Source organism: Lygodium microphyllum, chromosome 16 (genome assembly GCF_053477565.2).
Source record: "Lygodium microphyllum isolate KBCC chromosome 16, Lygodium_microphyllum_v1.1.10, whole genome shotgun sequence".
Lineage (NCBI taxonomy): Eukaryota > Viridiplantae > Streptophyta > Polypodiopsida > Schizaeales > Lygodiaceae > Lygodium > Lygodium microphyllum.
In genome coordinates this window covers 141,161,151-141,187,716 of record NC_141150.1, presented here as the reverse complement: position 1 = coordinate 141,187,716, position 26,566 = coordinate 141,161,151, and the positions used below count along the sequence as shown (strand labels likewise).

Sequence of the window (26,566 nt, the reverse complement as noted above, 5' to 3'; positions counted from 1 at the left end):
TCAACAAACAAGTAAACAGCCAAACACCATGGATAATCAAAAAGAAAAGAAGCTGTCTCACCTCGTGCTTTGTATGTAACTGATGCAACCCGCGTGATGTCCTTCTCGCTCCATGCCGGGAAGAAATTCCTAAGTGCGACATGAGCGTCTGTAAGATTGTCGATCAGCATGATCGACGGTAACTCGTCCAGCGCCTGTCTCACTTTTTCAAGTACATCCCCATCTGTCAGGTAAGCGACTGCTGCCTTAGTTAGGCACAACTCCATCATAATAATTTTCGTAGAGGAAAACTCTATAACAGCAGCGGCGGCGGCAGCATCAGAAGTAGAAGCAGGCGGGTCCATGACAGAAGAGCAGGATACGCAAGAATGAACAGGACAAGCACGGATGAGCAGGAGCAGAATAAGCCGCTTCCTAAAATTTGAGGTAGCCTAGGTTCAAGACTTTTGATAGTCGGGCAGAGCCTCACAACAGGCCCTCTTGATGTGATGGCCATAGACTCACCCTCTGACAGAGCAAACTTAGAGCAGGCATCCTAGGTTGATTTGATGGAGAGAGAGGCCATGACTCCTACAAGTTGGCGGACTCGTTCTGACCAGCAAATTTGACCACGAGTTTGTTTTTTGTAAGGTACCACGAGGTCCAAGACGCCCTATACGGGTTGTCACCACAATGTGACAACATGGACTTTGTGGGGTTGTTCACTTGCACTTGCATGAAGGATTGTGACAACATGGACTTTGTGAGGTTGTTCACTTGCACTTGCAGCGTGACAACACGTAGTTACAAAGTTGACCACAACTACTTCAAGGCTTGGTTGCAAGATGGGATAACACACCATGATTTGGGGATCTCGTGCCATGGTGTAAGGGGAGGGGTACCATGGTGGGGGGAGTGTCGTGTCATCGTCTAATGGCGAGGTCAAGGGAGACGACACAATGCAATGTGGATCACACCGAGGGAAGCATCACATTGCATCATGGGGAGGGGTTGACATGGTGTTGATCACAAGAGGCATGTCATGTCATGCCACAGAAGGTGTGGACAAGAGAACATGGAAGCCCGAGTCTGGAACACATAGAACCTCTTATACAGAGCTCAATGGATGATGTAGCAACACAGTGAGCACCACAAATAAGCACCAAAGAGATATCATCAACCGTGATTATATCCTTGGAACAAAGATCTAAGAGCCAATCTCCTCGAGTCCCGCTGGTCAAAATTGACTGCCACTTGATCACGTGAGCTATCACCTGTACTCACCTAATCAAAACAGACTACAAAGACTAATGTTTCTTTGCGCAGACAAGCTGGAGCTGACCCCACAGACTTCGAGAAGCGCGCACACCTTAGCCGCAACTTTGATACCAATTTGAAGGGGAGAGAGTGCGCAATGGAAGTGCGAGACAGAAGTGTGAGCAGCAATGTTGAGAGTGAGAGAGAGTGAACGCAGAGATATGTGTACCAGATTGTGATGGTACACAAAGAATAAAGAATGCATTTATATGTTAGGGTACAATAAGGGTGTGTTCACACCCGTATAACTTTATACATAGAGACGAAGGGACTTTACACCCAACATAAACTGATATAACTACTCATAGAGGACCTTCTAAATCCTTGTTTGCGATATGGTTGCTCTGTCGTACTAGTTTGGACCACAAGCCAGGGTTACCCTTACAGAGTCTGATCAAGCCAAAGAGTGAGGGCAACAGGCATGAAGATGGGGATTATCATGGCAGGAGGGCCAAGGCCCAGGGACAGGGAGAGTGATAGGCACATGGACAAGGACAATGATAGACATAGGGACAGTGATAGAGATAGGGACAAGGACACACACAAGCAAAGACAAGGACAAGGACACGGATGTACAGGGACAAGGATAGAGTTGGAGACAAGGATACTGAATGGAATGATCAGAAACATGACCACCGTGACAGTTATGATAGGGCTGTTGAAGATCATTATAGAAACCTGAGGATCGGGACGGTGAGACAGAATCTGGAAGAATGGAGAGAGAGGAGATCGAGGCTTTAAGGGTGCCCCTCAAGAGGTAGCGCTTTTTGCTATGTACATTTCTAGGGTCATGGATAATGGATGCTTTATACAACTATCTGGCTTTCATGAGCGCAAAGGATTTTCTCCATGTTTCTTAAGTTGCTTTGAGAATGATAGTTGATGCAAGAGATGTGATCAAATGAGATCAAGAAGTTTGGGTAAAGGTAGTTTCTATAACTGGGGACAAACTTATCTTTCCATGTTGCTTTGAGAATGATAATTGATGCAAGAGATGCGGTCAAATGAGATCAAGAAGTTGGGGTAAAAGTTGTTTCTATGACTGGGAACAAACTTAGCTTTTCCATGAGGGATGTAGACTAGAAAATAGGGCAAGATCTCCTTCCCATAAAAAGTAGCAGTTTGAATGAAGAGGCAAATCCTTCTAGTTCCAATAAGCGTCCTTCTACTAGGAAAGGCCTCTCAAGTATAATGATAATGATGGGAGATGATAACGGTTCTTCTCGATGCCTATTAAAAAGGATGAGCTCTCCAAGGAGATGGGAGGCTAAATAGCTCATTGCATCTGGGGTTTTGGATGTGAGGGATTATCCCAACTATGACCCAGATGGTGGCGGCTTGCTTTATCGAGATGAAGGTACTGAAGAGGAACTTGAGGTAGAGATGAATGAGAATGAGCCTACATTCTTGAGAGGACAAACTCGATACTCTATTGATGTGTCCCTTGTAAAGATTGTGAAAAATCCAGATGGCTCTTTGCAAAGGGTTGTAATGATTCAATTTGTATGGGCAAAAGAGAGAAGAGAATTTCAAGAACAGCAACAAAGGACTATGCTGGACTCCATCCCCAAAGATTTGAATTGATCTTGGGACGATCCAATGCCAAAGACGGGGGAGAGGCATTTGGCACAGGAGCTTCGTAGTGTTGGCCTTTTTACCTACGATATGCTCATGGATAATGGATGATTTATACAACTATCTGGCTTTCATGAGCACAAAGGGTTTTCTCTATGTTTCTCAAGTTGCTTTGAGAATGATAGTTGATGCAAGAGATGTGGTCAAATGAGATCAAGAAGTTTGGGTAAAGGTTGTTTCTATAACTGGGGACAAACTTATCTTTCCATGTTGCTTTGAGAATGATAATTGATGCAAGAGATGTGGTCAAATGAGATCAAGAAGTTGGGGTAAAGGTTGTTTCTATGACTGGGAACAAACTTAGCTTTTCCATGAGGGATGTAGACTAGAAAATAGGGCAAGATCTCCTTCCCATAAAAAGTAGCAGTTTGGATGAAGAGGCAAATCCTTCTAGTTCCAATAAGCTTCCTTCTACTAGGAAAGGCCTCTCAAGTATAATGATAACGATGGGAGATGATAATGGTTCTTCTCGATGCCTATTAAAAAGGATGAGCTCTCCAAGGAGATGGGAGGCTAAATAGCTCATTGCATCTGGGGTTTTGGATGTGAGGGATTATCCCAACTATGACCCAGATGGTGGCGGCTTGCTTTATCGAGATGAAGGTACTGAAGAGGAACTTGAGGTAGAGATGAATGAGAATGAGCCTACATTCTTGAGAGGACAAACTCGATACTCTATTGATGTGTCCCTTGTAAAGATTGTGAAAAATCCAGATGGCTCTTTGCAAAGGGTTGTAATGATTCAATTTGTATGGGCAAAAGAGAGAAGAGAATTTCAAGAACAGCAACAAAGGACTATGCTGGACTCCATCCCCAAAGATTTGAATTGATCTTGGGACGATCCAATGCCAAAGACGGGGGAGAGGCATTTGGCACAGGAGCTTCGTAGTGTTGGCCTTTTTACCTACGATATGCTCATGGATAATGGATGATTTATACAACTATCTGGCTTTCATGAGCACAAAGGGTTTTCTCTATGTTTCTCAAGTTGCTTTGAGAATGATAGTTGATGCAAGAGATGTGGTCAAATGAGATCAAGAAGTTTGGGTAAAGGTTGTTTCTATAACTGGGGACAAACTTATCTTTCCATGTTGCTTTGAGAATGATAATTGATGCAAGAGATGTGGTCAAATGAGATCAAGAAGTTGGGGTAAAGGTTGTTTCTATGACTGGGAACAAACTTAGCTTTTCCATGAGGGATGTAGACTAGAAAATAGGGCAAGATCTCCTTCCCATAAAAAGTAGCAGTTTGGATGAAGAGGCAAATCCTTCTAGTTCCAATAAGCTTCCTTCTACTAGGAAAGGCCTCTCAAGTATAATGATAACGATGGGAGATGATAATGGTTCTTCTCGATGCCTATTAAAAAGGATGAGCTCTCCAAGGAGATGGGAGGCTAAATAGCTCATTACATCTGGGGTTTTGGATGCGAGGGATTATCCCAACTATAACCCAGATGGTGGCGGCTTGCTTTATCAAGATGAAGGTGCTGAAAAGGAACTTGAGATAGAGTTGAATGAGAATGAGCCTGCATTCTTGAGAGGACAAACTCAATACTCTATTGATGTGTCCCTTGTAAAGATTGTGAAAAATCCAGATGGCTCTTTGCAAAGGGTTGTAATGACTCAGTTTGTATGGGCAAAAGAGAGAAGAGAATTTCAAGAACAGCAACAAAGGACTATGCTGGACTCCATCCCCAAAGATTTGAATTGACCTTGGGAGGATCCAATGCCAAAGACGGGGGAGAGGCATTTGGCACAGCAGCTTCGTGGTGTTGGTCTTTCTACCTACGATATGCCTGAGTGAAAGAAGGATGCGTTTGGAAAGGCACCCACTTATGGTTAGGAACAGAGACAGAGTCTTCCCATATATAAGTTAAAGGATGAGCTTATCAAAGCAGCTCAAGACAATCAGGTGCTAGTGGTGATTGGGGAAACAGGTCCAGGCAAGACAATTGTATCCTGTGGTTGTTGATCTATGTGCGCCTGAAGGGATAGCAAGAAAGTGGGTAACACCTGACTCCTGCATGAGCCACTGGTACCATTGAGGAATGGTGATCGGTTCATCCTATTGGAAAGGAGATTGAGAAGCCTTAGATACCTGTAATCCCCCTCACCAAGGGAAGGTAAATCCCTCTCATCCACAGTAGAAAGCTCCAAAGAGGTGTGCCATGTCATGGGAGAGTGGGTTTTTTTGGGGTTGGGAGGAATGGGGCTTTTGAGAAAAGAGAGTTGGGAGGGGAGAGGGATGTATGTGTGTGTGTGTGCCATGTCATGGCGGAGTGGAGGTTGGGTGTAGGGGTTGTGCCGCGGTTTTTGGGAGAGAGGGTGCGTGTGCCATATCATGGGGGAGTGGGGTTTTTTGGGGTTGGGTGAAGCAGGGGGACGACGTGCCATGTTGTGTCAATGAAAGATACATAGTATCTGGAACCTCCCATAGAGGCATTATGAGCTGGGCCCCAAACATCAGAGTGCACTAACTGCAATGGACGTGTACTCTGCCTTACATGCCTAACAAATGGCAATCGAGACTGCTTACCAAACTGGCAAGCCTCGCATACATGACCAATATCTGAATATTGGAATTTGGGTAAACCTGTGACCAGCTGTTTCTTCTGCATAGTTTGCAGCCTTTGCAAATTGACATGCCCCACTCTCTTGTGCCAGATTTCCAAATCCCTAACAGTGCCAGAACCATGGGCAAACATAGCTGAATTCAGCTCTGGCAAAGAAGCATCAAGAGTAAACATTCTGCCATGCCTGTGACCACGAGCTATCAACTTGTAGCCATTGCCAAACTCTTCAATAAAGAAGCCATGCTTATTGAATCTAACCTGCAAGTTCTGCTCCGTCATCTGACCACAACAGACAATAAGTTTTTCGTAATTGAAGGGACATGCAAGACATCATGCAGATTTTTCTTCCTGCCATCATGAACCACAAGAGGCACTTTGCCTTTATGCTCAATGCTATGTTGCGTGTCATCACCTATGCATACATAGCCATGCTTTTTAGCCACCATATCTTTGAACCAATCACCGTGAGGGGTCATGTGATTTGACGCCCCTGAGTCAATGTACCACACTGCATCATCAGATGATTTTTTAGCAATCTTATCTTTGACATATTGCATGGCAAACAGCGATCACCAGAATCATCTGCCTGACTGGACGTAGCATAGTGTCCATGCTGTTTACCCTTCTGATTCCCGTGCTTCTTCCAGCAGTCCTTTGCAATATGCCCATACTTGCCGCAGTAATGACAATCCTTGTCTTTGTTTGGATTGTCTGACTGACGCTGCTGCTGCCATGAGCCTCTGCCAACGGGAGTTAGATCTCCCCCTACCTCAAAAATTTCCACGACCTCTTGCATTTGATGGCTGCTGATTTTGATTGCCATAGGATGCATTCTGCTGGCCTCCTCTGCCAGATCCATAACCCCTGCCACGGCTGCCACGGCCGCCACGGCTGCGCTGATTCGAGTAAAAAACTGCATCCTTATTCTTTGAACCGCTTGATCCTGTAGCTAAGCCAAGCTTCACCTCTTCACGAATCAATAATGCAACCAGCTCATTAAAGTCAGGCATTTCAACCCGCACAGACACTGAAGTGTCAAAGGACTTGTACTCAGGACCTAAACCATTCAAGGTCACTGCAACCATATCTTCATCTTCAACCTGTGAACCAACAGATGCCAGCTGATCCGCAATAGTCTTTATCTCAGTTACATACTCCTGAATGGATCTGTTCTTTCTCTCCATATTATTAAACTTTTGCTTTAACTGGATCTTCCTTGCACTTGTAGTAGTGCCATAATACCTGACCAAGATGTTCCATGCATCTTTTGGAGAGCGACAATTCATAATCTGCATAACCATGGCATCTGATATACACAAGGACAGCCAGTGCAAAACCCTGTGTGCTCTCTCTATCCAGAGTCGATGAGCTCGCAGTTGTTCTTGTGTTGCAGGTCTTTCTTCTGTAGTAGGCAACCTGGGTTCAGCTTCAGCTCCAGTGACAAGCTCCCAGTAGCCTTTGCCTATCAGAAAGTTCTCCATGCGGAACTTCCATATTGCATAATTGTTGCTATTGCTATCAAGCTTCTCTCCCACAATCTGGGTTATATTGTCCGTTCTATCAGCATTTGCCATTTTATAGACACTGCTTGACTACCTGCAAACCAGTAAGTCAACTTAACAAACTTCAGCCCGCAACTGTATGTGACAATTTTCTGCAATTAATTGCAGAAAAAAAACAGGGTATTTCGACCCTCTAGCAGCCCTAGAATAGTCCACATTAAGTAAGATACACTGTAAGCAAAACAGTCAAGACAAATGCAATGTAGTTACTTCAGTTGAAACTCTTCCAACCTCACTGCTAGGGTACAGACATGCAGTCTAAAAACTGTAATTCTGGGAGTGACCAGCAGTGATTTCAACCCCAAAATTGAGTAATATACATGTCATACATGTCCCAAACCTTCATAGATGGCTGCTAGTACATGTGTCAAGCCATACATAGGCATAAAAACACACAACAGTACATAACCAGCAGATACGAATGTTGTAAATACATTCCAGGTTCCAGACAGCCAATGCACTGGCAACAGGGATTCATTTCAGTCCCAATGAACCATAAGACATTCGCATCACTTCAGTCTCCAATGCGCAAGCATTTGTCAGTCACAAACCAAGCCTTCAAGTACCTGTATGGCTAATGAACTCAACTAGTTCTTGTAAGAACTAGAGTAACTAATGAGTGCTTTATGTCTGCAATTTTTGATAGTTTTCAGCCTATCACAAACTCTCAGATCAGGCCACCAAAAGCTCCAAATTTACCAAGAAAAATGACATGTCTTCTGCCAAGCATCACATGCTACATTCAAGCTCAGTGTACATGCCAAATAGCATCCAAATCTCAGACCATACAAGTGTAAAATGTCCCTGTACTTTCAATGACTGTTCAGCCCGATCTATTCAGACCTATGCAATTGTATGTCAGCTCACACATGAGCTCCCACAGGGGAAATAGCAAGGTAAGAACCTTCCTTGGTATGCATCCAGCCTGTATTCCACTTGACACGTGCTTTGCATCTTAAATCCCAGCCAACAATGGCAGCCTGTTGATAAGTGCAGCCCAGACAAACAGTTCAGCTTGTAGATGACCAAATGAGCATTTGGAGACCCCCAAGCAAGCACACAAGATGCCAAGTATATGCTGAATTAAATCTGTCCACTTCAATAGTCAATGCAGCCCCATTTTGGGCATCAAGAACCAGGCGCAACCTGTCAGCAACTCGTTTTTACATCTGCAGTAGGGCTGGTCATTAAAGCTCACTCAGATCAAGCTCTAATGCTTGATTATTATCCCCTCTAGAAGGCTCAAATGGTTAAGTATGTTGCTTCTGCAGTCGTTCCACTCCTGAAGGATAGGCACATTCCAGTAGACCACGTGTTCAGCAGCTCTGAAATTTCGTTTTTCTTCAGCTACCTATGTTGCTTCAGCCAACCATGTTGTTTCAAGTACATAACTAGCATTCATAAAGTGCTTGATGGTCTTCATTTAGCACAGTAATGCTGCCCCAAATCCACGTTTCTTCCATCAGACGCAACCCTGTCATGCTATGCTTTCTTCCAGGCCACGTTTGTTTTAAACGACTGCTGGTTTTTAGTGTTGATACTCATTTGCATAGGCTTCAAGACTTACCACTAACCTTACTTGAGAAGCCTTTCTAGACAAAGACCAGAAAGAAGTCCTTCATGCTTCCAGCTATGGTTGTCAAGGCTACAGGACAGATCTCTTCACCACTGCAGATGACAGTTGACTCCTTTCCTCTGACTTCAGCTCCTGCAAGTCCAATGCCACACTCCCAGGCACACAGTTTTTGCCGATTCATAGCTCTGATACCATGTTCAAATTCATGGAGACAGAAAGATATCATAACCAGAGTGAAGCAGCATGCTTCCTCTCACACACTTCATCATTCATTCAACACAGTATAGTGAGAGTACAACCTAAGGTCATAAGACCATTCACACCAGGAGTAGCACCGACTTATTTAATGTACCTGACTAAGATAGCTAGACTAGCTGTGTCCAGCTCATGTCGGTCAAACACACATGAGAGAGCTTGATATTCTAACATTATATGCAGACCACATAGTCCTCATCTCCAGTACCCCCGAGGTATTATAGCGCCATCTGGATGCACTACAGGCCTTTTGTCACAACAAGGACCTTATAGCGAACCTGGGGAAAACCAAGGTCATGATATTTAACACCTCTACCCAATGGATCCGGCGATCAGTACCCCCTTTCACATATGGCGTAGAAACAATAGAAGTGGTCCAGAGATACGCCTATTTGGGGATAACATTCTTAGGGCCGAGCTTTACTCTGAGGAAAGCAACAGAAGATAGACTAACACGAGGCTATGCAGCCCTAGGGTCAATGGAGAGCCAGTGTGCCCGCATACAGCTCCAGGAGCATCGGAAGCTATGGCTCTTCGACACCTTGGTCATGCTAGTACTTTTGTATGGGGTTTCCATATGGTGATCGAGTCTCTACCACACAAGGAGGAGCACACAGGACCAACCATTGCCCAAGGGGGAGGCCGTCTATAAGGGATGGGAGCAGATGGAGCAACCCTTGGTTCTTATGATATCACATATGATCCAGAGTAAGCCCTTCGTGCCACATGAGATCATCAGAGCAGAGATGGGGGCACCGCCCATAGTAGCAGAGGCTCTCTTCCAGATAGTGACCTTCCTGCACTGACTCTGGGATGCACACATTCGGGTTCATTATTCGCATATCCTCATTCAGGTTCATTATTCGCCTAAGCTACATGGATGCACAAATATCTCATGGAGTACGATGCACCATTGGACAGATCCACACATCCTCACACTAGCTGCGGATCGAGACAGGCAGGCATAGTACAAACCCCCTCCCCCCAAAAGACAGGATTTTCCAGCTCTGTGAGCTTGAACCATAGACAGAGAAACACTACATATGCAGATGTCTCGTGGACTATGAGATCAGAGGGCGATTCCACCGCCTGTTCAGAGAGGGATTTGGGTCACTTTCCAAGGTGATGGACTTCCAGGATCAGCGGGCTTTTCCTATTGGAGCTACAACGCTACAGAGATCACCTCCTACAGACCTCGGAGCGGAGACAAGGAGCCGCCCACCAACGCACAATCACAGAGTTCTACCAAGCACCGACTATCCTCTCCACCATAGAGGCCCCACCAACCGACCTAGCCTCCCCCGCCACCGGGGCCCACCCTTGACATAGCCATCACAAGACGTAGAATCCGTCGCCCACGTCCAGCTGGCCCCCGCCCTTGTAGGAGGCACATGTTGCGGATACAAAGGATACTACAATGCCACCAGGGGACCATACCCCACCACTTTAGTCTCTCCATGTTAGATAGACTCGTGAGAAATATTCTGGGATGATCATGCTCCATGAGCGGTTCCACACTGTATCTGGCATGTATATCACTTTCGTACTTATTAGCTATGTGCTCCTTTTTGGTTTTTCTTCCACTTAGCCTATCATAGCATTAGATGATAGCTTTATTGAGACTTGGGAAATCCCCAAACTCCCTGGATGTAAAAATCTTTTTGGCATTAGGGCCAAAAACGCTTCAAAAAATGCACTTTTGTTAATCACGGGATTAAGGAAAGGGCCAAAGAGAGTTCGCCACGTGTGCAAGAATATGGTATTCTTGTCTCCTCTTTTTTAGAGATAGTGGAGTCCATTTCGTGATTCTCTCTTCTTTTTTAGCCAAAACCCCTAAAGTCTGACATGTTTTGGAGTCCCAAAGACGTTATTTACTTACAAATCTGACAAAATACATGACAGAGATGTGATGAAATTAATAATGAGTTTTTTGAAAGTCGGGAGATCTTTCAATATTGTTTTTGGCGCCCAATACTTACTCATTTGGGTTCTTGGCGCTACTTTTTAGTTCATTCACCCCTCTTTGAGCTTCTTTCTCTGCGTTTTCATTCTTTTCATGGCTTCCTCCAGGCGCCCTTCTCGTTTAATACACTCTTGCACAGTCTATAGCGAGGGAGTAGATGGAAATTTTGAGCCCAAAACCTTTGCTGTAAACGATTGGGTTACCATGCTGCCATCTTGCAAGGGCTTCCATAAGGTGAAAAGAAGAAAACGAGAAGATATAAAACATCACTGGAAGGGGCGTATCATTGCCTTCAAAATTATGCCCGAAGGCTGGTTTGTCAAGGTGCAACATGTTTACATGGCCAAGGATATGCACTTGCCTCCAAACGAACGTGTTCCCCAACAAACACATTGTAAGTTATAAGTTGAATAACGTATATAATTCTTTTCCATTTATACAAGTTCTAACAAACGGTTCGTCATTGTAGATATCTTTCCGTCAACAAGTATTGAATGGCAACCTGTGGAAAGCCTAAGTGGGACTTTCCATGCCATTCATAAGGTATTGGCAGACATTATTTATGCCGATCAAACTGTGTCTTTTTATAGTGAATGCAAGGTTTTTATATATTATGCACAGTATGTGGTTCCCTCTAAAGCAAATAGGTATGGGAATATCGAAGATTTGCCATTGCCAAGTCTTTCATCTCTAAATTGGGAGATTCCTGACAAGGTAACAGTGCAGAGTTTCAAATTCAAAATATCTCAGGATATTAAAAAGTCCATGACAGCTGGAAGGATCTCAAGAAGAATACGTTTATCATGGTTTGTACCCCTCCATATCTTCGTGGCTTGCTTCAAAACAGCAAATTTACAAAGAACGAAGGTATCCTGGTTAAGTAGAAACTTTTCGGAAGAGGATTTGGACAACACTATAGGGACGCATTGGAAATCTAGAGAGTGCGATCATAAAGGTGATATCTTGAGGTGCAGTGCATGCCCTCAATCCTTGGCTTTGGCTTACAGTATCCCTCGCCAAAATCTTGCTTTGGGCTTTGATTACAGGCGATACAAACTAAGATTGGGTATTTGGGTTCCCTTGGATTCTGATACAAATAACACACCATATAAACTTGTGGTGCACGTTTTTCCGCATGAAGAAGTAAAGAAGGTGAATGTTACTTCCAATTGGAGTCTGAAAGATGTGAGGGATACCTTGGAATTGCTAGACAATTCATCCCCTAGATATAAGTTCAAAGTGAATGGTGTAACAATTGGTAAAAGAGCCGAGCGCTCTTTCTTTTGTACGAGTTGTTTGTCTCCCACAATTGTGAGTTTGGGGCCTTAAGAATGAAAACTTGGCAGGAATTTATCTTAATAGACTATCCTTAAGATATTTTTTAATGGGAACTTCATAAGCTATCGTGAAGCAAGTCGCCTTTCGAATGTGTATAAATAAAATGTACATTGCATCCGATTTACAAGTGAAAATTTTCATTACACAATGAGGTACAAAAATTGCATAAAAATGTACAAAGCCAAAATAATAAGGCTCGTGTATAAAATGTACATTACATTCGATTTACAAGTGAAAATTTTCATTACACAATGAGGTACAAAAATTGCATAAAAATGTACAAAGCCAAAATAAAATGGCTCGTGTATGCTTATGTTTGCTATTTTCATTCTTTATCGATTTCTTCAAAGATATTTTTTCTCACAGGGCCTTTCTTTGATTGTTGAAAAAAATTGACCTTTACAGGTAGTCTCTTTTCTTGGGGGTTAAGAGGGGATGGATCAAATTTAAGAGGAGAGAGCACTGGCATTCCTTTTTTCTTAGACTCTGTAGCAGTGGTCCCATTGCCTTTTCCCTTGCCCTTGTCTTTACCATTTCCATTGTCCTTACCTTTCCCTTGACCTTTCCCTTGCTTGTGCCCTTGGCCATTGAAGTTTTGGGAGGAAGAGGGGAGTCAGGATCATACGGTGTGATTGCTTTGTCTAGAATTAGCTCGATGCATCTCTCCCTTATCCACCAAACATATGATTCAGGATAGTCTCTACACTGTAAGAATAAATGTTATAAGTTAGTGAAAAGACATCATGATAAGGGTTACACAAACATCAAATGAAATAAACTTACATTCACTCCTTCTATTTGTAACAGCTTTGAATCCACTGTTCTGCAAATGTTTGAGATAACTCTCCATCCACAAGAATGCGCATCGCTTTGCAATGGAAGAAGAAAAGTATACGGCCTTTGAGGATCAGCAAGATCCTCGTATGTCATATCCAAAAATGTAGAAACGAATCTACCAGCACTGCAAAAGGAAGCTTTATAAGTTCAAAATATTATTTATAAAAGAAATCAAAGTAAGTAATTTTCTTCCAACATACATTCGTGCTTGACCGTGAACACCGCTGAGAGAATTCATAAAGATAATTTCCCTTGAAAGACAATTAATGTAGATGAGACTCCAATGCCCTCTGCAAATTCATAAAAGAGGTGAGTAGAAGGGTGAAAGCAAATGAACATAAATTTTCCTCTACAGAAAAAGAAAAATACCTTTCTACATAAGGGAAAAAGATGTGGTAATTTCTCACACTATCGAAGCTACGAAAAAATGGTGAAATATTAGAACCAGATTTTGCAAAAAGTCCCACAGAGAGAAGTGGATCAACAATGTATATGGTTCTTCGGATATCGAGAGTGAGAGAGGAGACCAATGCCCTGCAGATAATAACAAAAGCTATTCAATACCAATTTCATCTAAAATATAATTGAACCTATAAGACTTAACTTATGCAACAAAAAACCTTACCTTATGCAACAAAATACCACGGAGTCAGATAGTTGGACATCCCTTTTTTCCAACATGGGCTTGTCCTCGGGAGATATACTAAGATATTCCTCCTCAGGTTCCCCAGCAACATTCACAAGAATTTGCCCATACACTTTGCCCATCCTCTCGCTGTTGACGGGAGCAAGTGATGCAGCTTTCCTCTTGTAAACATCGTCTTCAGTTTCAAACACCTCCTGATTTTCTTCACTCAAGAAAGCCTCCTGCTGGGTGGCACCCCTTGTAGGGTAAAGGTCACTAACATCCTCAACATTTAGCTTTTTCTCTTTCCTGGACAATTTTGGGGGAACGTTAAGGATTTCAAAGGCTTTTTGATCATTGGAAGACAAGGGCCTCAGGACTTTGTCAAACCTATACCTCACTCTGCTAATGATGCTGAAATCTTTATTCATAAGGGTGATCCTATGAGCATGGGCGGCAGCAATGTAAGCGTCGTTCATGAAATCAATAACAAAATCTTCTGCGGCCTCTTGCAGGGCAAGAATGGCTGAGAGTTGCCACTTCTTATTTAGACCAGAGACAGTTGCCACTTGAGACAATCTATCAGAGATCTCTTTAACCACCCTTATAAAAGCAGCTTTTGGAATGACATGCTGTGTAGCTCTCTGGGCTTTCCTGATCTCACTGAAACATCTCTGCATATAGAAGAACTTGGACTTACTCTTTCTCTTTTGTGGCTTGGGGTGTTCAGTGGCTTCAGCAGATGTGGGCTCAGGTACCATTGTAGGGAATGAATCTTTCATAGGGTAAGCCTCATCCTTTGCTTCCTCAACTTCAGGTGAAGAAACATTTATAGAAGATGTAAGGACAACACCTGGTGTAGGGGGGATTTCTGTTGTAAAATGCTCTAGAGCCTGTGATGGACCAGCTTCTTCTACCCCCTTAGATTCATCAAATTTTAACTTTCTTCTACCCCCACTGTCCTTCCCATCTAGATACACTCTTCTTGCAGTTTGCTTTGTCCTTGCCATCCAGAAAAGCAAAAATAACAACCGGAAGGACAATAACTGAAAGACAAATTGGCGAGGAAAGTGACGAAATGAGCAATTCCGATACGGCGCGATATGAACAAAGCGAGCAGAATGGAACAGCGCCTTCGCTCCGTATTGGAGATTAGATGCTGATACGGCGCGATATGGAGGAAACCAACACTGCGTAAGGAAGCCCTCGCTCCGTATTGGCACGATATGGAGCAAACTGCTGATACGGCGCGATATGGAGGAAACAAGCACACTATTTGGACGCCCTCGCTCTGTATTGGAGATCAGAAGCCGATACGGCGCGATAGGGAGAAAACGAGCACACCGTTTGGACGCCCTCGCTCCGTATTGGAGATCAGAAGCCGATACGACGCGATAGGGAGAAAACGAGCACACCGTTTGGACGCCCTCGCTCCGTATTGGAGATCAGAAGCCAATACGGCGCGATACGGAGAAAACGAGCACACCGTTTGGATGCCCTCGCTCCGTATCGGCACACCTCTTTTTGCTAGCGAAAAAAGGACTTGTATCGCACCGTATCGGCAAGCAAGGCGGGAAGAGCTCGAGAAATGAAAAGTGTACACGTCGGAAAAATGACCACTTATATACCCAAGTAAATCATGACACGTGTCAGACATGTGTCCGATACTGATTGTGCCACGTATCTGCAATCATGGTCCGTATGCTACGTGTCAAGTAATGACCGGTCCACTTGTTCGCCACGTGGTTGTCGGCCACGTGTTGCCCAACGGCTACTGCCACGTGTATGAGACTAACGGATACTGCCAGGTGGCATAATCCGCGCCTACATAAGGGTGTGTTTCTTATCTGTACGGCTTTTTTCGGTTTCTGACCTCTGTTTGTATTGCTGATACGGCGCGAGAGCGACTATTGGTTTTCTTCGCTTTCCTCTCTTCGCTTCGTTTTGGAGGTTCTGTAGATCTAGTCTTCTTTCAGCATTCCTCAAGCTCGTGTGACCACCTTTGTTGTGGCTCTAGCGCTTCTTACTGGGATCACCGATACGGGGCGAGGGGGCCTTTCCGTCTGAATCGTTTCTCTCTTATCGCACCGTATCGTCAGAAGTTGGAAACATGTCTGAACCCATAGAATCCAAGGTTTCTTCAGGAACTGGTAAAAGAAGAAGGCTTTCAAAAGGCTCAAGTGCATCAACAGCTGATCAGCCTGTGCATTCTTTTTCCTCTCCATCCTCTGCCACCAGTGTGAGAAAGCCAAGTACATCTCCAGGGAAGCGAACGTCAGTAGTGAGAGGTCAAGGAGTATCAGAGCTCATTGATATCACTCCATTAGAGAGGCTACTTGATTTTATGCTTCAGAATGGAATGGATCTCTCATTCTATGGAGTTGTGAAAAATATTTTTAATCCTGATTGGGAACTTGACAAAGTTCTGAAATCTTGTGAAAAATATATTGTGGAGGACTTTTTGGAGTTTGAAACTGCAAGATGATGAGAAAATCTGCTGCTTTTATTATATTCACCCTTGTCAAATACCCTGTGAAAGCTGAGGAGCAACAGTTGGAAGGAGCAAAGACTGCTAGCTTTTGCATGTTGGATGATTTGGTAGATGAAAGGGAAACAGAGGAGGTTGTAGATACAGATTTTGAGGCTTCCATTGCTGAGAATTTGGATGTTGCTCACTTCAAAGCTGAGACTATCATTGAGGAGAGCCAAGGAGATACAAACCCTCAACCTGATGAGAGTTCTCACCATATTGTTCCTTCCCTGCCATGTATACCTTTCAAGGACAAGGAGTACATTTTACTATCAGATATTCAAAGACTTTTTAATCTCAGGGAAGATTATTTTCTTGCAACTATTGCAGAGGCTTCTGATGCTGCTAATGGGATAATTGACACAGAAAATGACTCAAAGGAAGAGATTCTGAAACTTGATAAAGAAACTCTAGATGATAAGTTTATTGATGCTGGTGAGGCATTCTCTCTTTGTTTTGAAAAGGCCAAAGAAGCTGAGAAAGAGTTGAGTATTACTGATGAGGACTTCGATCGCATTCAAAGCGAGCTCGGCATTTCCAATTTTGGAAGAGAGGAGTCTGAATATGTTAAAGAATTGACTAACACCAATGAGACAGCATCATCAATTAATTTATGGAATCCGTTTAAATTGGAGTACGATGAAAATCAAGTGGTAAGATAATTTTAAATTTGCTTTTACACATTGGTAGGTTTACATTTCATGCTCATTCAGTATGGGTTTTATTTGCAGTTGGATATTGCCGATACAGATAACTTCTTGGGGCGTGGCAAAGGATCGAGAGCTGCTAGTAACACCACCAAAGACATTGCACTCGGCCACTACTTGGCTAGGATTGACCCTGGATCCTTTTTTGTACTTCATAGTAGTTTCTCAGAGGACGCAGCATGGCCGATACTTTGTATTAAAGCTCTTACAAGGCTTCTAGGTTTCTCAGGATTACAATATAATCCCCACAAAATAATGTTTTTGGAAAAGACTGCAGCAATTAGGATTTTTGGCTACGGTCCAGGTTACTCTGCTTCTAGAGCAGGATACTTTTTGGCGTTTTCATCCTACGCCTTAGCTGCAGACAGAACTGATGTAAAATCTATAGCTGGCTACAAGAGAAAAAAATTTCTATGTTATAGAGGAAAGATTCCTGAGGAGGAAGAGAATGTGAGAGTTTTGGAAAACTAGCTTTGTATATATTCTTTCTTATATATAAAAGTGCGATTGCTCATGTGTCATTGCCGTCTTTTATTTGCATTCTTTGAAGTTGTCGTCGAAAAAACCAATTGAATAGCTCCTCCAAAGCATTGCTTTTTGTAACTCCTCCCCCATGCCTTGTGCTTCGAAAATAACTTGTGCGTGCTTGATAGTGGGATTTTTCCATGCCTTGGTTGCTATAAGTTGCTAAGGGGCCATGCTCCTCCACAAAGAAAGGTCCATGAATATGAAGAATATGCTGCAATACAAAGTAACATAAATTTTATACCAATTGAAAAACCTGTCAAAATAAGCCGATATTAAATAATTATTACTTTACCAGATAAAAAGTGATATCTTTTTCTCCCCATGCCTCTTTTATCGCCTGAACAAGCTTTGTGATTGATCTTTTGAACTCTTCCGCATATGTATATGTTGTCTTATGTTGCCTGAGGAGTTTCAGAAAAACATCAAGGTGTATCCAGACCTCCATTCTAAGAAACGCAAGCCTCGGCGTGCTTGCAACATTTGTTGTGATCTCACATAGCTCTCTCCAACACTCCCAAGCCGCATTCACCTGCTTTCCTGAATGGTTTCCTAAGAATCGTCTAGCTTTTGAGCCTCCCATAGAGACATCGGCCAAGATATCTCTTGTTTTTCCTGAAAGTATTGGATCCTTTCTCAAGTGAACTTGGCCCCCATGAAATCCCATTTTTGATAGCAATGCCTTGCATTTATCAATACACTCATCTGATAAAGATAATGGCTTAATGGAATATGCGTAGTCAAGATGCAACCTGAGAAGCTTATCGATTATTCTAATCTCTGCATGCAAAGTACAAATATGAACATTCTTAAGAGAGATGGAAAGAATGGGATCCCAGATGTCTTCTATGTTTTTAAATTTACTCAAATCTATAGAGTCTCTATTTGGGGCTCTTCTTACTGGTCGCAAACTACTCCAATCTTTGGATCCAATACTTTCCATGCAATAAATGCAAGGATATTTTGCATTTGCACCATTACATATTCCAAGCATACATTTGATAGTTTTCAAATCAGCACTCATATGCCATTCCACATTAAATTTACCAACCCCATCAACTACCAACATTTCGCCTTCACTTTGAGACTTAATGATATTTGGAATACCTGTATGGTTGAACAACCATTTCAACGTTTGATGATTTTCAATTGGTACCTGGGCTGCACCAATCCACCAAATCTCCATCTCGGATTGGATCTTATGCAATGGAGCTTTGCCCTCACCATTGCCATGGTCCAATGCCATGTTCATGAGGCAAATGCTAATTCTTTCCATCTTCTGTCCCTTTTGAATCTGTGCTTCATCCAACTTCAAGGCAAACTTTAGAACACCATAACTTTCTTCTACTGTGATTTTATACATGTGAACCATTGCAATTTTCACCTTTTTTAGATCAACCCATATATTGTTAAACTCATTGTAATAAAAAATTGCCTGTTTTTTTTGTTTTTCATAGGACATAGACCTTTCGATGTGAAAGTAATCTCCAAAAACATGTGGAATCTTGCGATTCATGGAAATTCTTGCAGTGGAAACTGCAAGGGCTCGGGGCAATCCAAATATAGTTACCCTATTGCGTTTAAGATTTTTAAACCATAATCTAGAGATAGCACGGTAACCTTTTCGACTTATACCCACAGTATCGCATGTCTCTACGATTTCATTTGCTTTCACTGTGCCTTTTAAATCCTTCACTAACTCTCTCAGAGTTGGACCTCTCAAATCCACATTTTCTGGTGACTTAAGAATCCTCAAAATGTCTTTCTTATTCATGGTTTCCTTCAAAAGTTTGATTCTTTCCTCATTCTCTCGGATATTTATGCCTAATATGTTAGAGACATATTTCTTTGTAAGATTTAGTCTCCTTTTCTTTGCTCTCTCACACAAGCTGGTAATATTTTTTAATGGTCTCTTCCTCTCTCTAAATCCTACTGGAGTTTCTCTCAAGCGTATTAGCTTATTCTGCAATGAATTGTTAACATTTTTCAAAATATCAATCTGACTTGTCAACTCTAAAATTTTTGTTTGTGTAGTTTCTAGTGCTTTTTTCATTTCGTGCACTTGAGCTATATATGTGTAAGATGCAGAGTATAACCTCATACAGTAGCCAAGCATTCCATTGTAACCTTCTCCAGCATATCTTATATAGTCATGGACATTCAAAAAAGGAGGTGGTTTACGTGTAGAAGGATCCCTGGGATAGATATTTCCATCCACCCACAAATCTATATGCTTCATTCCTTGTGTTCACAACCTGTTGGCTTCAATCTCATCTATCAATACTCGATGATGTATACTTCTCCAAGATGTGTAAGTCGGATCTAGCTGAATAGATAGCTTGTATTTACGTGTGCTTGCGCCTGTGTTATTTGAAGTAGTATTGCTAGACATTCTAGCAAATGAACCGAGCAAGAATCTCACAGTGATAGAAAGCAAGTGCAGCAAAAGGAATGGTAAAAGAGAATAGTGTATAGAAAGAAAACGCGGGAGCAAACAAATGCGAAGTTCGTACGAAAATCTCGAAAATACAAAATCTCTCGAGTTCCAAGACAATAAACGGCCGAAAAGGTGACCCCTGACCTGGATTAAAAGATGAGGGCAATTAATGGCCGATCTCTTCAATGAACCAAATATTCTCTCATTAATCACATCTGGACAACCAAATTTAGAGGTTTTATTCTTCCTAAACCTCAACTAATTAGCAACTTAATCACTTTCTTACAAGTGCCATTTTTGAAGCGTTTTTGGCCCTAATGGTCTCATAGGCCAATTTGGCCTTTCAAAGATGTTAATATAACTTTCTTTCTTGTTTCTTTCTCTTTCTGTATTCATATTTTTTCTTGCGTTGCGAACTCTCACATGGTAGCATTGCCTAACTGAGAGCACGTCTTATCAGAGGAGAACCCGAACCATCTAGCACTACTTGCATTTGCTGCAAACACAATCTTTTGGAGCTTAGATGGCCATATATGGAGTGTCCCCACCTTGCGCCTTTCCTAGGCGGCATTATCTAGAGGCAGCGTGGAGCTTGCATTTTGATCAGGTGGCATCTTTTGGGGCAAGGTGGCTGCATTGGTGTTTGCATTTTATCAAGGCGACAACAATTACTGGCCAGCCCTTTTCTTTTGGCTGGGGCTCTATAAAAGCAGCCCCGCTTGTACCTCAATCTCCACCCTCAACCTTCAAGCTTTCCTCCTCAAGCTTCAAACCTTGGGCACCTGTTGCTCAAGCCTCAAGCTCACCCCCACCACCTCTTTCTCTTCGTCTTCCTCTTCCTTATTCTTGTTCTTCCTTTTCCTTTAAATTTTCTCCTTCTCCTTCCATCCATACATATGTCTATTCTCCTTGCTCTACCCAAAGAAGACGAGGAGCTCTAATGGTTCTTGTAATATAATATGTAACATTTTTGATTAATTTTATCAATTTTCTTTTTTGACCTTTAAGGTGCTAAGATAGGTACATTACATCCACTCCCCCTTAGAGAAATCGAGATGTCCTCATCTCGAGAAAAACTAGTTTTAAGTTCTAAGACCTGTGGGTTAGGACCCACTATGCTTCCGCTACGCATTCTAATTAAATACAATTGTGCAGACCTAATTAATTCTAAGTTTATTACAAAATACTAGCTCAAGAGTTGTTACATCAATAGATAGTATCAAAACAAGATATAAGTTGTAGTAGACCCTAGTACTAGAGCTATACCCCTTGTTGTACTTAAGTTGCTCTTTCCATGGACTGTGCAGGGTTGGGTCTTCCTCTTCCGGCTTTTCAAGATGAGCTCTTACTGAGGCTGCCTGGTCATTTTTATGGAGGCATGCTATTTTGGGGGTGGTGTCATATTGGCGGCCACTTTTGGGACAGTTGGTTTGTTTTTGGAGGCCGGCGGCTACTATATATATATATATATAGCCCACATAAGCCAAAAGTGGCTTGTTTTTTGAGGCCACTTTTGGTCAATTTTTGCTAATGTGGGCTATATATAGTAGCCCCTCTCCTTATTCCCACAAACTTCTTGTAGATTTTAGTACCCCAGTATCTGTCTCCTCTCCGACATTGATGCTGCCATTCATCTCAGCCCGATTTGGTACCCTCACTGACGCTTTGGGTTGTGTGCAGGAACTAGTCCACATCATTGTATTCATCTCCAGTGCAACATTTGTTTCTTTATTTTCTGCTCTCTCTCTCTCTCTCTCTCTCTCTCTCTCTCTCTCTCTTTATCTCTGTATTCGTGTTCTTTCTTCCATTGCGCACTCTCACAAAACTAACTCGTCCATAACACAAGAAAATTAGCTCAGCTATGTACATAATGGAAGAGTCTTCAACAAAACTTGGCTCTTTACGTTTAGTCTTTGCATTCCGTTTCACTGAGATGATGATAAAGCCTCCCCTATAACTCTTCAAGCAAACGGCTTCATCGTTGGTCATTCATGAGCCCAACCAATAAACTTACAGCAAAATACAAAATACAAGTGTTCAATGCCATATCAAGGACCCAATCAGCTGCCATATCAAGTACTTTGAAGACAGACTTAAGTTCCGTGGCAAAAGACCAACCAATGAGAGACTTTGACAATAATAGCTGAACCGTACTCAAATTGAAGTTATCTAGATACCTTCTCAAAACCTTACGGTTGTTGGCTTGATCCTGTCTTTCAACTTTGAAGAAACTATACAAGATCGGTTGGCCTTTTATTTTCTGTACTTGTACCCTCTCTTATGGGCAACTATTGAAATCTTGTGCTAATTTGTTTTTGGAAGAGGAGGAGAAGAGGATGCTTGGTTGCTTGAAATTGTGCGCTTTTATGAAGATTATGGGTTGCAGGTTTATAAGCAAGTATGTTTATGTGATGTGGCTTGTTATAATATAATGATACCATGCAACTTGTCTTTGGCAAGATACTTCTTATGGGAGTTCAAGTGCTGTTGACATTTGGCTACAAGCTCATTTTTAAGTTTTGTAGCTTAGCTTATTTCAAGTTCTAGCTATGTTTTTATTAAGTGTTTTTTTCTACTTGTACCCTCTCTCATGGGAACTAGTAAAATCTTTTTGTAATTTTTTTCTTGGAGTAAGAAAAGAGTATGCTACCGATACCCTAAGGAAGCTTTTACCTATTGCTACCGATACCCGAAGGAAGCTTTTACGTCTACAATGACATATGTCGGTTGAACTATGTCTAAATAAGACATTTGGATGTATTGTGTCTATTCTAAAAAACTTTTAATGTTCTTACAAGCAAGAGATTGAGCTTGTAGCTCTTGAGACTCTTATCATTTGATATAAATAATAGTCTAGTTTTTGGACCGAGTATTATGAAGATTTTCGAAACCCCTTATTTTTATTTGTGGTATTTTCTTTTTCTTTTTGTGGGTTTTTTTTAAAACTATAGGGAAGAAGTCGATCATACTTAGAATCACCATAATTCTCAATATGTGATGATTTGCCTTGTCGTGGGAGACTATAGTTTTTTGAGGATAGGCGAAGGGGGGTTTTTGTTGTGTAGTTGACCCAGGATTTGCAAAACAGAATGTCTACAATCCCAAGCTTGGTTTAGACTCCCTTGTCATGACACCCATTTCCCAAAGAGGTGACTTGGTGGCTGTCATTTTATTCTCAAAGAGGTGATGACTTTGCTTCTAGGTAGCATGATCTGGTGGCTGCAAAATTAATCCAGGAGAGGAGTTACTCAAAATGATCATTGCAGTGTTGTTATCCTATTGTTGTCAGTAACTAGACAGGGGTAGTGCCAACGCTTTGGTGTTGATAGCAGCATTCTTTCCCTTCCATGGCAGGGGTAGAGACAAGGACAGGGATAGGGACAGGGACAGGGACGGGGATAGGAATACCAAATGGAATGATTAGAAACATGACCACCATGACAGTTATGATAGGGCTGCTAAAGATCATTATAGGAACCATGACAAAAATGATGAGTTGGAGAGAGAGGAGATCGAGGCTTTAAGGGTGCCCCTAAAGAGGTAGAGCTTTTTGCTTTGTACCATGGCAGGGTTTCTAGAGTCATGGATAATGGCTGCTTTGTACAACTCTCCAGCTTTCATGCACGCAAAAAGGGTATTGTCCATGTTTCTCAAATTGCTTCGAGAATGATAGCTGATGCAAGACATGTGGTCAAACGAGATCAAGAAGTTTGGGTAAAGGTTGTTTCTATGACTAGGAAGGAACTTAGTGGGTGTGACCCCCTAGCGAGACCCGATGGCGTCATGGAGGTGGCAAGAGGATGATGGTGGAGTATGGCAGGGCGGGGGGCTGACGCACGCGATAGGGCCGAGGGGAGATGTCGGGCGGGGCCGAGGGCCGAGGGCAAGGGCCTAGGGCTGAAGGCAGGGGCCGAGGAAGATGGCAAGGCCGAGGGCCGAAGGCAGGGGCCGAGGGCTGAGGACACGGGGGCTGAAGGACAGGGGTCGAGGGCCGAGGCTGACGGGACCAAAGGCCGAAAGGGAGGGCCGAGGGCCGAGAGGTCGCGGGGCTCGGACGGGCCGAGAGGTGAGGGGTCAATGCGTTTGGAGCAGGGTCGACGGTGACGGGTCGGAGGGGAAACAAATCGGCACGCATCCCATGGCCGACCTGATCTGCTGACCTGTCCGACCTGATCTGCCACGTGGCAGTTGACGTGGCACTGATGATGTCGTTGCTGACGTGGCACCTGCATAGTCGCTTGCTGACATGGCAACACATCTGCTTCGCACACTTTAACACTCTTGAATGGCTGCCTGGCTGGAAAATACATATGTACACAGCCTGAATGAGGAAAATGCAAGCTTGACAGGGAATTATTTGATGACCTTGTGCAAATGCGGAAAGGGATTGAACAATTCTCCCTTAAGGTTGACAAGTTTGTTGCTGAGGCTACTTCACTTTTTGAGAAGTTTTCTCTTACAACTTCCCATGATCCCAATTCAACATGGCAAGCGAATCAGCAAGTTCCAATGCAAACTCCTACTTATGGGCATCACAATTGGGACTCATCTTTTTATGGTTATCAACATGAAGACTATCATGGGCAGCTTGTGCAAGTGGACATGGACAGTCATCTTTTACAGTGCTGAGCTACCGGAGTACTTCATCAAAGCTTGCTCACCACCATCCATGCTGTCCTCCTCCCAAAGAAAGCCAGCAAGGATGAGCTCTCAAGTATAATAATAACAGAGGAAGATGATAATGGTTCTTCTCGATGCTCATTAAAATGGATGAGCTCTCCAAAGAGATGGGAGGCCTTTTCAAGTAACAAAGTAGATGGGATGCAACTTTTACTAGCTTTTATATTTGGTGACATCTTAGCTATCTAAACTTTAGTGCAAGTTGATAAGAAACATAGAAAGTTAGGAACACAAGACATATATAATCAAAATAACAATCGTTTTTGGACTGTTACTCTTTTGGGCGCTTCTCTGTGGTCAAACCTCTTTCCCATTTTGGTCAAAGATATCTGAAATGATGTCACTGGGCCCGCGGAACCTCTCCATGTCACGGTGCAAGAAGTGTAACATCTCACTATGTTTTGAACCAGCTCTTGTTGTTGCTAGTCAATTCTTAGGATAGCTCAAGAGTCCCTTGCAAGTGATATCTTAGGCACTTTAAGGCACTTTAGTCCACTCACCAAGCTAAAGATGGGTCATTTAGTATCTTTGAGTTTGCAAGGTTGCACATAGGTGCAAGATCTAGAGATAGAGAGAGAGAGAGAGAGAGACAGCGAACTATGGGAAATAAGATTGTTAACTCATTGGCTCTTTTATATATCTGTGTGGCATGCTAGGTTGTTTTGCTATTGGGTATTTGAGAAGAAGCCCTAGATTCAACTTCATTTGGTTAAGCACCTCTTTCATGATATGCTCTTCCTTCCTTTTTTCTTAAAACTGCTGCAAATATCATAATAATTTGGGTACTACCCACACAATGGTAAACCCCCCCGCCCACCCTCCCCCCCTATAATGAGTCTATCGTTGTATGTAGATAACCCCTTCAGAGCTTCAAGCCCGGGGTTATTTGTGTGTTTTGTCTTGGATTTTTAGCCCTATGATGTAAGATCATGGATGTATTTTCTCTGGTAAAAAAAACGGTCGCGTGCTTCTTCACAAAAAATACACATCTTGCATGCAAAGCAATGATGGCATCAACATTCCCTACAATATTCACAAAAGATGGATAAAATATTTCCATCTACATTGTGCCAGACGTATGTGTGTGTGGGTATGCTACTCCCATTACAAATCCATAGACCGATACACACTACCATGCCAATGAAACACACTCCCACACATTTGTTCAAACTCCCATAGTAAATATCCCCATACTCTTTGCACGTGTACCTCACTTTTACATTACATTCCACTCTAAAACATACATGGACCACAGGGATACCCTTGCTAAGTAGTCTTACCTCAAAACCATCTTCCATCATATATCCAAATTTTGAGCATAACTTTTTAGATATCTTGCATAATTTAAGCAACCTTTATTCCTAGCTCAAACACTCAAGCAAATTTGAGCTAGGCTCAAGTCAAGAATCCAAGCTTACATGGTTGTAAAACCAAAAAAATGGAGAGATTGCGATTTTTTGGCCATATTAAAAGTTACAATGGATAGATGGATGCACCTACTTTCCTTTAGTTGAAGGATTTCTTCAATTTCATCAACCTTGGGAGCATCTTCCATAGTAGGTTCAGCAAACTTTCCCACAAAAGGGCATTGCAAACTAGCACGAAACACATTACGTATCCTTCGATGGGTTCTTGGAAAGGAGTGGGGGAGGGGGTGTGCCATGTCGTGGGGTGGTGTGGGGTTTTTTAGGGTTGGGTGGAGCGGGCTTTTTGGGAAGGGAGAGAGGGTGTGTGCCATGTCATGGGGGAGTGGGTTTTTTGGGGTTGGGTGGAGCGAGGTCTTTGGGAAGAGAGGGAGAGGTGTGCCATGTCATGGGAGAGCGAGGTTTTTTGGGGTCGAGCGAAGCGGTGTTTTTTGAGAGAGGGAAGGGAGATGACATGCCATGTTGTGGTGGGAGAGCGGGGTTTTTTGGGGTTGGATGCAATGGGGTTTTTTGAGGAGGGGGGTGTGCCATATCATGGGGCGTTGAGGGGTTTTTTGGGATTAGGTGGAGTGGGATTTGGGAAGGGAGAGAGGGTGTATGTCC

At 42.8% G+C, this 26,566-nt stretch overlaps 1 pseudogene; it reads left to right on the top strand.

The window, feature by feature from the left end:
- The window catches only part of LOC148023513 (putative pre-mRNA-splicing factor ATP-dependent RNA helicase DEAH5 pseudogene), a 28,380-nt pseudogene extending 23,477 nt beyond the window's left edge, over positions 1 to 4,903 (top strand).
- The last annotated feature ends 21,663 nt before the right edge of the window (positions 4,904 to 26,566 follow it).